Below are 16,230 nucleotides of genomic sequence, written 5' to 3'. Positions count from 1 at the left end.
AGATTCTACCACCTCTCACGGTAACCCATTCCAGTATTTCACCACCCTCCTAGTGAAATAGTGTTTCCTAATATCCAACCTAGACCTCCCCCACTGCAACTTGAGACCATTGCTCCTTGTTCTGTCATCTGCCACCACTGAGAATGGCCTAGCTCCACCCTCTTTGGAACCCCCCTTCAGGTAGTCGAAGGCTGCTATCTACTCCCCCCTCATTCTTCTCTTCTGCAGACTAAATAAGCCCACTTCCCTCAGCCTTTCCTCGTAAGTCATGTGCCCCAGCCCCCTATCATTTTCATTGCTCTGCAATGGACTCTCTCCAGTTTGTCCACATCCTTTCTGTAATGAAGGGAGCGGGGGGTTCAAAACTGGATGCAATACTCCAGATGTGGCCTCACCAGTGCTGAATAGAGGGGAATAATCACTTCTCTCGATCTCCTCGCAATGCTCCTACTAATGCAGCCTAATATGCCATTAGCCTTCTATACAACAAGGGCACACTGTTGTTGACTCATATGCAGCTTCTTGTCCACAGTAATCCCCAGGTCCTTTTCTGCAGCACTGCCCTTAGCCCCAGCCTGTAGCAGTGCATGGGATTCTTCCATCCTAAGTGCAGGACTCTGCACTTGTCCTTGTTGAATCTCATCAGATTTCTTTTGGCCCAATCCTCCAATTTGTCTAGGTCACTCTGGACCCTATCCCTACCCTCCAGCATATCTACCTCTCCCCCCAGCTTAGTGTCATCTGCAAACTTGCTGATGGTGCAATCCATCCCATCATCCAGAGCATTAATGATTAGAATGCTTGTATACAAACACTAGAAGCCTAAATACTAAGATGGATGAACTTGAGTGCCTGGTATTAAATAAGGATATTGACATAATAGGCATCACAAAAATTTGGTGGAATGAGGATAATCTATGGGGCACGGTAATTCCAGGTACAAGGTATAAAGAAATGTCAGAGTGCACTGGGGAGGGGAGGGAGGGGAGGTAGCACTATATTTGAAAGAAAGCATAGAATTAATATAGTAAAAATCTTAAATGAATCAAACAGTACCATAGAATCTCTATGAATAGAATATAGCAGTAGGAATATACTACCAGTCGGGTGACAGTGATTGTGAAATGCTCAGGGAGATTAGAGAGACTACAAAACCAGAAAACCCAATAATAATGGGGGATTTCAACTATCCCCATATTGACAGGAAACATGTCACCTCAAGAGATGATGCAGAGATAAAATTTCTAGATCCCATTAAGACAGCTTCTTGGAACAGCTAGTCCTGGAACCCACAAGGGGAGAGGCAATTCTTGATGTAGTCCTAAGTGATGCACAGGATCTGATTCAAGAGGTGAATATAGCTGAACTGCTCAGTAATAATGACCATATATTATCAAATTTAACATTCTTATAGGGGGAAAATGCAAAAGAAACCAACCATAGTAGCATTTAACTTCAAAAAGGGGAACTACACAAAAATGAGGAATCTAGTTAAATGGAAATTAAAAGGAATAATCACAAGAGTGAAATGCCTGCAAACTGCATGGAAATTTTTATAAAAACACCATAATAGAGGCTCCAGCTATATGTATACCTCAAATGCAAAAACAAAAAACAAACCATCAACAACAGTAAGAGGACCAAAAAAAGTCACCCTGGCTAAACAACAGAGTAACAGGTGGTCAGAGACAAAAAGACATCCTTGAAGAATTGGAAGTCAAATCCTACTGAGGAAAATAGAAAGGAACATAAACTCTGGTAAGTCAAGTGTAAAACTATAATTAGGCAGGTCAAAACAGAATTTAAAGAGCACCTAGCAAATGACTCAAAAATGATCAGCAAACATTTTTTAAGTACATCAAAAGCAGAAAGCCTGCCAAACACTGGGCAATTGAGGTGCTAAAGGAGCACTCAAGGAAGACAAGGCCATTGTGGAGAAGCTAAATTAATTCTTTGCATCCATCTTCACTGCAGAGGATGTGAGGGAGATTCTCACACCTGAGCCATTCTTTTTAGGTGACATATCCAAGAAACTGCACCAGATTGAGCTGTCAATAGAGGAGGTTTTGGAACAAATAATAATAAGTCATCAGGACCAGATGGTATTCACCCAAGAGTCCCAAAGGAACTTAGATAAGAAATTGCAGAACTACTAATTGTGATATTTGACCTAGGGCTTAAATCAGCCTCCATACCAGATGACTGGAGGATAGCTAATGTAACGTCAATTTTTTAAAACGCTCGAGAGATGATCCTGGCAATTGCATGCTGGAAAGCTTCACTTTAGCACCAGGCAAAAGTGGTTGAAACTATAATGAAGAACAGAATTATCAGACACATAGATGAACACAATATAAGAACATAAGAACGGCCGTACCGGGTCAGACCAAAGGTCCATCTAGCCCAGTATCCTGTCTACCGACAGTGGCCAATGCCAGGTGCCCCAGAGGGAGTGGACCTAATATGTTGGGGGAAGAGTCAACACGGCTTTTGTAAAGGGAAATCATGCCTCCCTAGTCTATTAGAATTTTTTGAGGGTGTCAACAAACGTAGACAATGGTGATTCAATGAATGCAATGTTTCTGGACTCTCAGAAAGCCTTTGACAAAGTTCCTCACCAAAGGCTCTTAAGCAAAGTAGGATGTTATGGGATAAGAAGGAAAGTCCTCTTCTGGATCAATGACTGATTAAAAGATAGGAAACAACGTTAGGAATTAAAGGTCAGTTTTCACAGTGGAGAGAGGTAAATTCCAGGGTCCCCCAAAGATTTGTACTGGGACTAGTGCTGTTCAACATATTCATAAATTATCTGGAAAAAGGGGTGAACAGCAAGGTGGCAAAGTTTGCAGATGATACAAAATTATGCAAGATAGTTAGATTCAAAGCCAACTGCAAAAAGTTATAAAGTGATCTTACAAGACCAGGTGACTGGGCAAGAAAATGGCGCAATGAAACAAAATGAAAGTAAGTGTTGATAAATGCAAAGAATTGCACATTGGAAAAAATAATCCCACCTATACATACAAAATTATGGGGTCTAAATTAGCTGTTACCACACACAAAAGAGTTTTTGAAGTCATTGTACATAGTTCCCTGAAAACATCTGCTCAGTGTGCAGTGGCAGCCAAAAAAGCTAACAGAATGTAAGGAACCATGAGGGAAGGGATAGATAATAAGACAGAAAATATCATGCCACCATATGAATCCATGTTACTCCCACACCTTGAATACTGTGTGTGGTTGTGGTTGCCCCATCTCAAAAAAGATAGAACTGGAAAAGGTGCAGAGGAGGGCAATGAAAATGATTAGGGGTATGGAACAGCTTCCATATGAAGAAACAGATTAAAAAGACGGGGACTGTTCATCTTAGAAAAGAGATGGGTGGGGGGTGATATGATAGAGGTCTATAAAATCATGAATAGTGTAGAGAAAGTGAATAGGGAAGTGTTATTTACCCCTTCACATAATCAGGTGTCATCCAATGAAATTAATAAGCAGCAGGTTTAAAACTAAGATAAGGAAGCACTTCTTCACACAACACACAGTCAACCTGTGGAACTCACTGCTAGGGGGGTTGTGAAAGCCAAAAGCAAAACCAGGTTCAAAAAAGAATGAGATAAATTCCAGGAGGATAGGTCCATCAATGGCTATTAGCCAAGATGGTCAGGGATGCAACCCCATGCTCTAGATGTCCTAAACCTCTGACTACCAGAAGCTGGGACTGGACAACAGAGGATGGATCAGTCAATAAATTGTCCTGTTCTGTTCATTCACTCTGATGCATCTGGTAAAAGCCATTGTTGGAAAACACGATACAGGGCTAGATGGACCATTGGTCTGACCCAGTATAGCAATTTGCATGTTCTTACGTAATATAATAAGACCTCTAAAAGCAGCTGAGCTTATTCATTCTGTCCAATAGACTTTTGGAAGGTGTATGTCAAATTAGGTGTTTCTTTATCTGCTGAAATATATATAGACTCTAATGTTGCTTCCACATTTTCTTTATCTTAGGTTGTATAGGCTCATGCTTTTACATGCGGAGGGCCCCAGTTCACTCCCTGCAGACATCGCAAACAGGGGTGGCACTGGTGTCACATTTGGCTATGCTGTCTGTAACCACTAAACCACAACCAACTTCCTGCTCCTGGAAGAGAAGCTGAAGCCCAGCACTCCACTGGTGCTCTGCAATGTGTGTGTTGTGTCTCCCTGCATGGGCTGCTACATGTAGAGGTTAGTAAGCTGCTTCCCCTCTCCCCAGTTACTCCTATAGCAGAAGTGGAAGAGGTCTATACTGTGGATCTGAAAGGGGGAGGGTCAAACCCAGTGAAAAAAATATCCATACATCTATAAGAGTTAGTGTAAGGACCCTGGAGTAACTGTGGGAATGATTTTATATTGTAAAACATTGTATTTGGATGTTGTGTTAATATTTGTTTTTCTGTTGCATTTTTAGTGTTTGTATTTGATTAAAAGGCGCTGCCCCCTTTAAGAACAGAATGTGGGAAACAGCATGTGTTGGAGACTGAGTGGTGTGATATGACCTGTGCGTCCACGGTCTGGAAAACCCTGCCTGCCTAAGATCTGAAAAGGTCAGAACTTGAATTAATAAACTTATTTTCCCAGTAAACAACCCTCGTTCTCTTTAGCACTTGAGATGCTGCTCAGGGTGTTGTTAATGCAGTGTTGCCAGGTCTCATGATTTTATTGTGAGACTTGTGGTATTTGATGTTTTTCTTAAAGTCCCTGCTGCTGGAACCAGAAGACTGCAGGAGAGTCTCAGCTTTCCTTCCCCTTCGTCCCCACCCCTCATACATTTCTAATCCTCCTGGTTGCAGAGAAAACCTTGAAAAAATGAAGCTAGAGCACCCTAAAGATTTCAAAACCAGAAGGCAAAGAAAAAAGAAGGCAACATTTATTATTTAAAACAAAATAACATGATTCTTGGGCCCCAACTCATGATTTTTGCACATTTGGGGTTGGCAGTACTGCTAATGAACTACAGAGTTTTTCACCAATAGGTCACAGTCTGAATCCTGCCCAGCTCAGGAGGGATTAACAGCTGTTCACATCTAATGGATGTTTGGTGGCCCCTATTTGAAATGAGGCTCATTTCTAGGTTCCACATCATCTCTTCAGACTGTCTCTCACCATGTGATTGTACTGGGCCTAGCTCGATGGCTCTCTGATCGCACTTGGATCCTCTAATTAGAATTCCTGCAGCAGGGGCCAAAATTGCCCTTTTCACTATAAATTTGTGGGAAGTGGAATCATTGCAATTGTTATACACACACTGGGATGAGCAGGAGGAGTTCAAAAATCAGAAGACAGACCAAAACCCATGATTTGATGTTGGGGCTGATCTCATGCTATTTTGGAGTCTGACTTATGATGTTTGAACTTTTGGGGTTGGCTATACTATGTTTTTTCAATAGACTTTTAGTATGTATCCAACAAGTTCTTGGAATGTATTGGAGACAATTTTTATTTCAGAAGGTGGAGAAAGCTATTAGGGGAGAGGCTATTCTAGATTTGTTTTTGACAAATAGGAAGGAACTGGTTGAGAATTTGAAAGTGGAAGGCAGCTTGGGTGAAAGTGATCATGAAATGATAGAGTTCAGGATTCTAAAGAATGGTAGGAGGGAAAACAGCACAATAAAGACAATGGATTTAAAGAAGGCAGACTTTAGCAAACTCAGGGAGTTGGTAGGTAAGATCCCATGGGAAACAAATATAAGGGGACAAACAGTTAAAGAGCGTTGGCAGTTTTTCAAAGAGACATTATTAAGGGCACAAGAGCAAACTATCCCACTGCATAGGAAAGATAGGAAGTATGGCAAGAGAATACCCTGGCTTAACCAAGGGATCATCAATAATCTAAAACTCAAAAAAGAGTCCTACAAAAAGTGAAAACAAGGTGAAATTACAAAGGATGAACATAAACAAATAACACAAGTATGTAGGGACAAAATTAGAAAGGCCAAGGCACAAAACAAGATTAAACTATCTAGCAGCACAAAGAGTAACAATAAAACATTCTGCAAATACGTTAGAAGCAAAAGAAAGATCAAGGACAGGTTAGGCCTGTTATTCAACGAGGGGGGAAAAACAATAACAGAAAATGTGGAAATGGCAAAAGTGCTAAATTACTTTTTTGTTTCAGTTTTGACCAAAAAGGTTACTAGCGATTGGACATCTAACATAGTGAATGCCAGTGAAAATGAGGTAGGATCAGAGATTAAAATAGAGAAAGAACAAATCAAAAATTATTCCGACAAGTTAGATGTCTTCAAGTCACCAGGGCCTGATGAAATACATCCTAGAATACTCAAGGAGCTGACTGAGGAGATATCTGAGCCATTAGCAATTATCTTTGAAAAGTCACGGAAGATGGGGGAGATTCCAGAGGACTTGAACAGGGCAAGTATAGTTCCAATCTATAAAAAGGGAAATAAGGACAACCCAGGGAATTACAGGCCAGTCAGCTTAACTTCAGTACCCGGAAAGATAATGGAGCAAATAATGAAGCAATCAATTTGCAAACACCTAGAAGATAATAAGGTGATGAGTAACAACATGGATTTGTCAAGAACAAATCGTGTCAAACCAACCTAATAGCTTTCTTTGATAGGGTAAAAAGCCTCATGGATAAGGGGAAGCGGTAGATGTGTTATATCTTGGCTTTAGTAAGGCTTTTTGATACTGTCTTGCATGACCGTCTCATAAACAAACTAGGGAAATACAACCTAGATGGAGCTACTATAAGGTGGGTGCATAACTGGTTGGAAAACCATTCCCAGAGAGTAGTTATAAGTGGTTCACAGTCAAGCTGGAAGAGCATATCAAGTAGGGTCCACAGGGATCAGTTTGGGTCCGGTTCTCGTCAATATCTTCATCAATGATTTAGATAAAGGCATAGAGAATGCACACATAAAGTTTGCGGACAATACCATGCTGGGAGGGGTTGCAAGAACTTTGGAATATAGGATTAAAGTTCAAAATGATTTGGACAAACTGGAGAAACGTCCGAAGTAAACAGGATGAAATTCAATAAGGACAAATGCAAAGTACTCCACTCAGGCTAGGTCTACACTACGGGAGGGGGTTGACCTAAGATACGCAACTTCAGCTACGTGAATAGCGTAGCTGAAGTTGCGTATTTTAGGTCGACTTACCTGGCTGTGAGGACGGCGGCGAGTCGACCGCTGCCGCGCCGCCGTCAACTCCGCTTCCTCCTCTTGCCGCGGTGGATTTCCGGAGTCGACGGCAGAGCGATCAGGGATCGATTTTATCGCGTCTTCACTAGACGCGATAAGTCGATCCCCAATAGATCGACTGCTACCCGCCGATCCGGCGGGTAGTGAAGATGTGCCCTTAGGAAGGAACAATCAATTGCACACGTACAAAATGGGAAATGACTGCCTAGGAAGGAGTACTGCGGAAAGGGATCTGGGGATCATAGTGGATCAGAAGCTAAATATTAGTCAACGGTGTAACACTTGCAAAAAAAGAAAACATCATTCTGGGATGTATTAGCAGGAATGTTGTAAGCAAGACACAAGAAGTAATTCTTTTGCTCTACTCTGTACTGCTTAGGCCTAAACTGGAGTATTGTGCCCAATTCTGGGCACCACATTTTGGGAAAGATGTGAACAAATTGGAAAAGGTCCAGAGAAGAGCAACAAAAATGATAAAGGTCTAGAAAACATGAGGGAAGATTGAAAAAATTATGTTTGTTTAGTCTGAAGAAGAGAAGACTGAGAGGGGACATGATGATGGTTTTCAAGTACATAAAAGGTTGTTAAAAGGAGAAGGGAGAAAAATTGTTCTCTTTAACCTCTGAAGATAGGGCAAGAAGTAATGGGCTTAAAGTGCAGCAAGGGTGGTTTAGGTTGGACATTAGGAAAAACTTCCTGTCAGGGTAGTTAACCACTGGAATAATTTGCCTAAGGAGGTTCTGGAAGAGCAGGTTAGACAAACACCTATCAGGGATGGTCTAGATAATACTTAGTCCTGCCATGAGCCTGTTCCTGAGTAAATTTTAAATTCAATAGTCTTTCCATGAATATTCAATTTCACTCTCCAGGCAGGCTCTGTGTCATCAGACATGATAGATCCCAGAAACAGTAGCTCTTCATTGTCTGTACTATTAGTCAGCTCCCTCATTGCTTTGGTGCAGCAAACAGCTACAAAATGTCCATATTTTGTGCATCTGTTATGCCTTCTGCCTATGGCAAAACATACATCTTTGGGCTATGAATTTTTCCACACTTGTGCATGTAGGCTGAAAGGCTTTAGTGTTTGACTCGAATTTGTCCCTCTTAGCCTGGGAGTTCTCTCTCATTGCCTCAGGAGTTTTATGATAATGACTTTCAGCTTTCATGTGGTCTACAACTTCTAAGCTAGTTTCAGGTTTTTCAAGTTGCTCTTGCCTTTTGTTCTGCTGTTTGAATAGTGCAGGGGAGTGGACTAGATGACCTCTCGAGGTCCTTTCCAGTCCTATGATTCTTTATTATTCTATGTTAAAAGCTGATGTAAGAAGTTGCCAGAGAAAGCCATTTACACTGCACATGTTCTATGGGACCTACAGAACCCAGGGACGCAGCATGTTAATTTACTTTGCGGGGTTATTTTACATTAAGGGAAATAAAAAAAAGAAGTACTAAAGTCGGCAGCAGACAGCAGTTATAGAGTTGGAGGCTGGAAGAGACCATATTATCATGAAGTGTACTTTTGCTCATTTCAGTATTCCAGACCAATTAGTGATGGACAATGGACCACAATTCACTGCAGCAGAATTTAAGACATTCTGCAGGAAATATAATTTTGATCATGTTACTAGCAGCCTATATTACCCACAAGCGAACGGAGAGGCTGAGATAGCTCTGCAGACCGCCAAGAAAATCCTACAACTGGAAAATCCATTCCTTGCTCTTTTAAGCTACCAATCAATACCAATGGCAGCTACTGGATACAGTCCAACACAACTCCTAATGGAAAGAAAACAGAAAAAACAGTTATTTACCTTGCTGTAACTGTAGTTCTTTGAGATGTGTTGCTCATGTAGCTGTGTGCTCGCCTCAAACACTGCCACTGGAAAGTTTTCCCTCATTTATGGAAAGTCAGTAACCTTTTTTGTTCTTTGAGAGCTTCCTCATGTCCATTCCAATGTAGGTGACTCCCAAGCAGTTGTGCAGATGGAGGGTTCAAAGTAATTGGTATGCTGATTGTACTGCCACTCAGCCAAACCCAACATTGCCTCTAGCCTGTTGGGTGATGGCATAGTGAAATGTGAAAGTGTGAACTAATGACTATGTTGCTGCTCTGCAAATGTCCCGGATAGGAACGTGTGCCAGAAATGCTGTCAAAGATGCTTGGGCCCTCGTGGAATGTGCCATTAGGGCAGGGGGGAGCCTTGACCTTTGCAAGGTTGTAACATGAGCAGATACAGGAAGTGATGCAGGAAGGGTCTCCCGTCTCAGCTCAGACAGGAGACCCTTCTTCCTGTCTGAAATGGCTATGAAAAGTTGAGCGGATTTCTGAAATCATTTAGTCCTTTCTATGTGGAAGACTAGTGCACATCTAATGTCCAGATAGTGGAGCCTCTGTCCCTCTCTGTTGGCATGTGATTTCGGATAGAAGACCGGAAGGAAGATATCCTGGTTACTATGGGATTGGGAGACCACCTTTGGAAGGAAGGCCATATGCCAGCGCAATTGGATCTTGTCCTTGAAGAATACTATATAAGGTGGTTCTGACATGAGGGCCCAGATCACCAAGATCCTCCTGGCAGAAGTAATGGCCACCAGGAAGGCCATCTTCCATGACAGGTGGAGCAGCGACCATGTTGCCAGTGGTTCAAATGGAGGTCCTGAGAGTCTTGCCAATACCAAGGTGAGGTCCCAGGAAGGGATCGGTTGCCATACCTAGGGGTACAGACTCTCAAGGCCCTTAAGAAATCAACTACAGATGTAGTTTGAGAAAATAGAACAGCCATTCACCCAGGGATGGAAGGCCGAGATTACCGCCAGATGGGCCCTAATAGATGACACAGCTAGCCCTTGCCGTTTCAGGTGAAGTAAGTAGTCTAAAGTGAATGGCAGTATTGACTGTGTGGGTGAGACACCTTTCTGTGTAGACCAAATCAAGAACCTTTTCTACTTTGCCAGGTAAGTGGACAGTTTTCTGCTCCCTAAAAGCACCTCGTGAACCAGCTCCAAACTAGCTACCTGGGGCAGAGGTCTTCTCTGAAAGCCCCTGCTCCTCCTTCTATGATAGTCTTGGTGGGCAGGTGGCAGGAAGAAACGGTAGCTGGTTGAGGCTTATAATGTTTCCTAGAGGGAGCTGGTGTACACAACCCTAGGGACTTCAGGGTGGCCCTCAAGTCCTTTAGGCTGTGCAGCTTAGAGTCTGTCTGCTCGGAAAAGCGTGATGTACCCTCGAAAGGAAGGACTTGTAATGTCTGCTGAAGCTCATGAGGTAGGCCTGAGAATTGAAGCCAAGAGCTTCTGTGCATTGCCACCACTGAGGCCATGGATCGGGTTTCAGAGTCCACCATGTCCAAGGCTGTCTACAGGGACACCCTTGCCACAGATTTGCCTTCCTCCATTAGAGCTGAAAATTCACACCCCGACTCATGTGGTAGTAGCTCCTTAAATTTCAACACAGAGTCCCAGGAGTTAAAATCATACCGGCTCAGGAGCACTTTCTGACTTGTGATCCTGAATTGGAGGTCACTGGTTGAATAGACCTTTCTACCAAAGATGTCTAGTTTCTTGGCATTCTTGGCCTTGGGGGTTGGCTCCTGCTGACCCTGTGGAGAGTCTATCAGTGCCGGACTCAACAGTACTCATTCCGAGGCAGGAGTCAATGGCACCGTATGAGTTGCTGGAGCCGTAGAGTGCCTTGGCCTAGGCTGCACTTTACTAGTGTCTCTCTGCCTCGCCAACCTCAGAGTTGGAGAGCGAACTCTGTTAGTCTTTTTCTGCTTCTTTCTCGGCACTGGTGATGGAGAACAGTGCCGAGAGTCCCTCACTGGAGCGATCTTCAGCACCGGGGACGACGGACATTGCTGAGGCTCCTGAGAAGCAGGAGCATCCTTTCTCGATGCCAGAGATGAGGACCGGCGCTGAGTCGCTTTTAGAGTAGCCGGAGCCCTCCTTACCGAGGCTGAAGTACTCGGGGCTGAGAATGAGTGACTCGGCTCTGAGGGAGGTTGGAGTGCTGCCTCCATGAGGATAAACCTGAGCCTAGTGTCTCTATCTTTTTGGTGTGGGGCCCGAAGTCTTTGCAGATCTTACAGAGCTCCCACATGTGAGTTTCCCCCAGGCACTTAAGGCAGCTGAAATGTGGATCACTCACAGGCACAGGCTTGTGGCAAGATGCACAAGGCTTAAACCCAGAGACTGAGGCATGCCCCAGTACCGGGCAGGGATTAACCCTGCAGAGCGGGGGTTTGCTAACCTAACTCACTAACTCTATCTAACAACTGAAACTTAACAACTACGAATAAAGATAACTAAATACAATGGGTAGAATAAAAGTCCACAGAAGGAGTATTTGCAAATGCTGTAGGCAAGGGATGGGGTGGTGTATATGTAAGGACAAGGTAGTTCCAGTGACCGTCATGGGCGGTAAGAAGGAACTGAGAGGGCTGCAGGTTGGCAGGACACTTTATACCGGCATTCTGAGAGCACGACTCCAGGAGGCACCAGAGCCGACCTGATGGATACCACGGAGGGAAAACTTTCTGGCAGTGGTACTCGGGGTGAGCACATTCCTACATTGGAATGGACATGGGCAAGCACTCCAAGAACTGCTGTTCCAACTTTGGAAAATAACTTATCTCCAAAGTGGACAGACATGAAGAAAGGAGCCAAACTAGATAAAAGGCTAAAAGAGCTTAAAGAACACTTTTACAACAGATGTCATTCAGAGAATCACCAGGTCATAGATCCAGGTGACCGTGTTCATGTCAAACTGGATGGAGAAAAAAGATGGATAAATCCAGCTGTCATAAAGAAAAAGACTTCAGCGCCCAGATCATGTGAATGAGACTGACAGTGGAGAGTTCAACAGAAACTGCTGACATCTACAGATGGTTACTCAGAACAATCTACAGCGCAAACTCTACAGATGGCAGATGAAGAAGACAACTTGAGGATTCCAACCCACCACACCGATTCATTGCAACTAATGGACAGGCAGATGTCCAAGTTGTTATGTTTTTGGGTCATATAGTTAGAAAACCAGTATGATTCGGAGACACTTAACAGACTGATATATGCCAAACTTCAAAGACAGCATGATAATGTAAATATTGTAAATGGAAGGAATGTAGAACTTTAAGTGGGAGATGTAATGCAGCGGTTTTCAAACTGTGGGTTGTGACCCCAAAGTGGGTTGTGACCCCATTTTAATGGGGGTCACCAGGGCTGTCTTAGACTTGCTGGGGCCTAGGGGCCAGGGCCGAAGCCCGAGCCCCATTGCTTGGGGCTGAAGCTGAAGCCTGAGGGCTTCAGCCTTGGGCGGCGGGGCTCAGGTTACAGGACCCCTGCCTGCGGCTGAAGCCCTTGGGCTTCAGCTTTGGCTCCCGCACCAGGGGCAGCAGGGCTCGGGAAGGCTCAGGCTTCAGTCCCCTCTCTTGGGGTCATGCAGTAATTTTTGTTGTCAGAAGGGGGTTGCGGTCAGGGCTGGCTCCAGGGTTTTTGCCGCCCCAAGCGACGGAAAAAAAAAAAAAGAAGAAGCCGCGATTGCGATTGGCTGTAGCTCCACTGCGCCGCTTTCTTCTTCGGCGGCATTTTGGCGGCAGGTCCTTCCCTCCGAGAGGGACCGAGGGACCCGCTGCTGAATTGCCACCGAAGAGCCCGACCTGTCGCTCCTTCCCCTTGGCCGCCCCAAGCACCTGCTTGCTCAGCTGGTGCCTGGAGCCGGCCCTGGTTGCGGTGCAATGAAGTTTGAGAACCCCTGGTGTAATGGAATGCAAAATTATATTATGCTGTTCGGCCACTAGGTGGCACTGTGCCTTATTTAAGCTAACCTCAGCCATACCTGGCAGTGCATTAAAGGATCTCATAGTGAACATATCTGGTGTGTATGTCTCTCAGAAGGAGGCTTTATAGCCAGTTTATATCTGGTACAGTCTATATCTGGTACCTGCCAGTAATAACCCTGCAGCCTACTGTGTATAAGTAGTAAATGACAGGCACCATCCCATTTGTCAGTTTTACCCTCTGATGTCCACACTCAGCCTTAACTCTGTAGTCTGGGTGCAGAGGCTATTAATGGGGGAGTAGGGAGGCCTGAACACAAGGTCAGATGAGGCAAGATGAAAGGAAAAGACTAAGAAGCCACGTGCCTAGCATCCCTTCTGCTTGCAACTCCTTCCCATCTCCACTGTTTGTCTTGCTAATTTAGAGTTTAAGCTTTGTGGAGCAGGGGTCATGTCTCCTCCCTGTTCTGTGAGGTACCTGGCAATTGGATGAATAATAGTGATAGGAAGAGTTGCCCTCTAATAAGTCTTGGGAGTCTGGTGTTGCTAGGGAAGTACTGCAGAGTCCTCAAAATCTGTTTGTGCTGTCTGCAATGTGGAGTTTGATGGAGGAGAGTGATGGACACGGAGAAGGAAGTCAGGAAAGAACAGAAAGGAAAAGGAGAGAAGAGGCTGAAGCATTTCCTTTTACCAGAGACTAACCGCGGCTATCCAGCCCAGTTGGGAAGTGCTGTCTCAAGTGAAGAGGAGCTGACCCAGACATCCCAGGACTTAAGGGGAGGAAACTAGATGACAAAGGGGAGGAGGCAAGCAAACCATTGGTTATGGAGTCTGACTCTCCACTCTCACACTGGTTTTACACCGGTGTAACACCACTTATTTCAGCAGTAACAGAGTGGAGAATTAGTTTAACAATATTTGGAGGTGGAATGGCTCCAAAGGGAAAAACTTGGACCACCTTCCCTGCATCGAGCTGGCTTCTGAAAAAATCTCCCCCAGATTCATTCGGCATTTTCCCTCCCTCTTTCACCAGTTCACTGTGGATGAGCTGAAATGCTACAGACAGCTTACAGCAACTGTGGAAATGTATATTTGACTAGGAATCGCTCTGATGAGTTCTGTATCTGTCTACAAGGGCTCTAATCCTGCTAGATATTCATTTAATAAAGGGACCAGCTGGCTTTTTCTCCTCAGAGTAAACCCCAAACTCAAAATCCTGAATTCTATCAAGAGTAGCTCAGACTCTGTATGCACAGGGGATATGGGAGTGGTTAATACGCCAGCTAGGAGAATGGGCCTTCTTCTCTGTGTGAGCAGAGCCACAGATAAACCCTTTTACACTGCATCATCGGGAACGTGTGGGCAGGTGTTGTGTGGCTGAATCTTCCTGCAGATTAATTATTCTTCACTGAAATGGTTTTCTGGCTTTTCCATTGCTCTAGCTCCCTGGTGGTTTGCTGAAAGGCCTACCTGGGGTGCATGTGATGCCAGCTTGTGCAAGAACTGGATATGGGGGCACAATAATTGTGAATGCTATAGCCTGTTTATAACTATAGGGGCAAATATGCCCCATACAGGATTGTGCCAATGCTAAAAAAACAGCATTTAATCTTCCCTCAGATAGTCAACTGTACAGCCTTGCTAACTGCCACATATACACCACCCCATCCCTTGCCTACAGCTGCCTTGCACAGTGGAAGCCTTTGGATGGAAGATGACTGAACTGCTGGTTAATCTTATTAGTATACAGGAACAGGCACTGGTTTTTCCCCACAGGTTTTCACCTGCTAGTAATCTGGATTTAGGCATTTTTTGTTGCCTGAACCCCTCTAGCCCATTGAAGCTGGAACATGATTGACATACCACTGACATTTCACTTAAACAAAACACACCTACCCCATAAACAGGAGTGACTTGGCATGAATGGAAGCCCTCCCTCACAGTACTTTTAAAATGGCTCCAGCCTCCCTATTGCGTGATAGATGGCAACCGCAGATCTGCACATGACAGGGGAAACGTAGCAGTGCTCCCTCCTTTAAACATATATAGTTGATGAATGAGCCAATTGGCTGAATATGTACATTTTTAGTAGTATATTGGTGGACTACACAGTAGAATTTGACTATAATGAAGTCACGTGGTCCAGAAGCATGAGTCTAGGGAGCGGAGTCGAGAGGGGGTGGTGGTCCATGGAGAGTTGCATGGGGTATGTGTATAGTCGGAATAGACAGTCATGGGGAGGCAATGTCATAGGAGTAGGGTACAGGGAGATGGATTACCTGGAGGGGGTGTTTTTCCATAGGGGTCAGTTGCTATGATAGTGGGGTGTGGTGTAACATGGGGATGGATTGCTGAGTGGGATGATTCAATGGGGTGGAGTGCCATAGGGGTAGGCATTGTAGTGCAGGGGCTGTTGAGTGGGAGGATACAAGGGAATGAAGGCACAAGGGGTACTGTTGTGTTAGGGCACAGGGGTGGGGCGAGGGCTGCTGTGGATGTAGCTTGCTGTGAGGATGCGGTGTGGCAGGTGTGTTGCTTGGCAGGAGCAAAGGCAGAGGAATGGAGTACTGGGTGTGTGTGGTGTGTGGGAGTAGGGTGCAGTAGAACTAGGGCACAGGGAGTGGGGGGGACACATTAGGAAGGATGCATTGCTGCTGGCTTGGGGAGCTGTGGGGGAGTACAAGGGGCTGGGGTATTGAGAGGGTGAGATGCAGGCGTTGGCATTCCATGGGCAGGTGCAGAGGGTTGGGTACTGTAGGGATGTGGTGCACTGGGGTAGGCTGCAGGGCTCTGAGGTTCAAGGGGGTGAGGTGTCATGGAGATGCTGCGCCGATGGTAGGACGTAGCAGGGTTGGGGCACAAGGAGGGGGGGGGGGTTGGAAGCGAGGGTGTCCTGGAAGTGGTGGGGGGCTGTAGGAGTGGGTGCTGGGGATGAGTTGCCATAGTGGTGGGGTGCTGTGATGTGGAGTGCTGTGGCAAGTGGGACTGTGGATGTGGTATGCAAGGGGGTGACATTGCTATGGGGCTGCGGTGCACAGTCATGGGGTAGTCATAGGGGTATGGTGTAGAAGTGGTATGTCATGGGGGTGGTGTGCTGGACGTTGGAATATCATGGGTATGTGGTGCTGATGTGGAGGGGTGCAGGCTGTTAAGGGAATGAAGGTCTGGGGATTTGGTTACCAAGCAGAGCCATGCAAAAAAAGCAAACATGATTCTGGGATGTATTAACAGGTGTGTTG

Source organism: Terrapene carolina, unplaced genomic scaffold (genome assembly GCF_002925995.2).
Source record: "Terrapene carolina triunguis isolate 2854851 unplaced genomic scaffold, T_m_triunguis-2.0 Scaffold242, whole genome shotgun sequence".
In the NCBI taxonomy this organism is placed as follows: domain Eukaryota; kingdom Metazoa; phylum Chordata; order Testudines; family Emydidae; genus Terrapene; species Terrapene triunguis.
Note: the sequence above shows the minus strand (reverse complement) of the source record.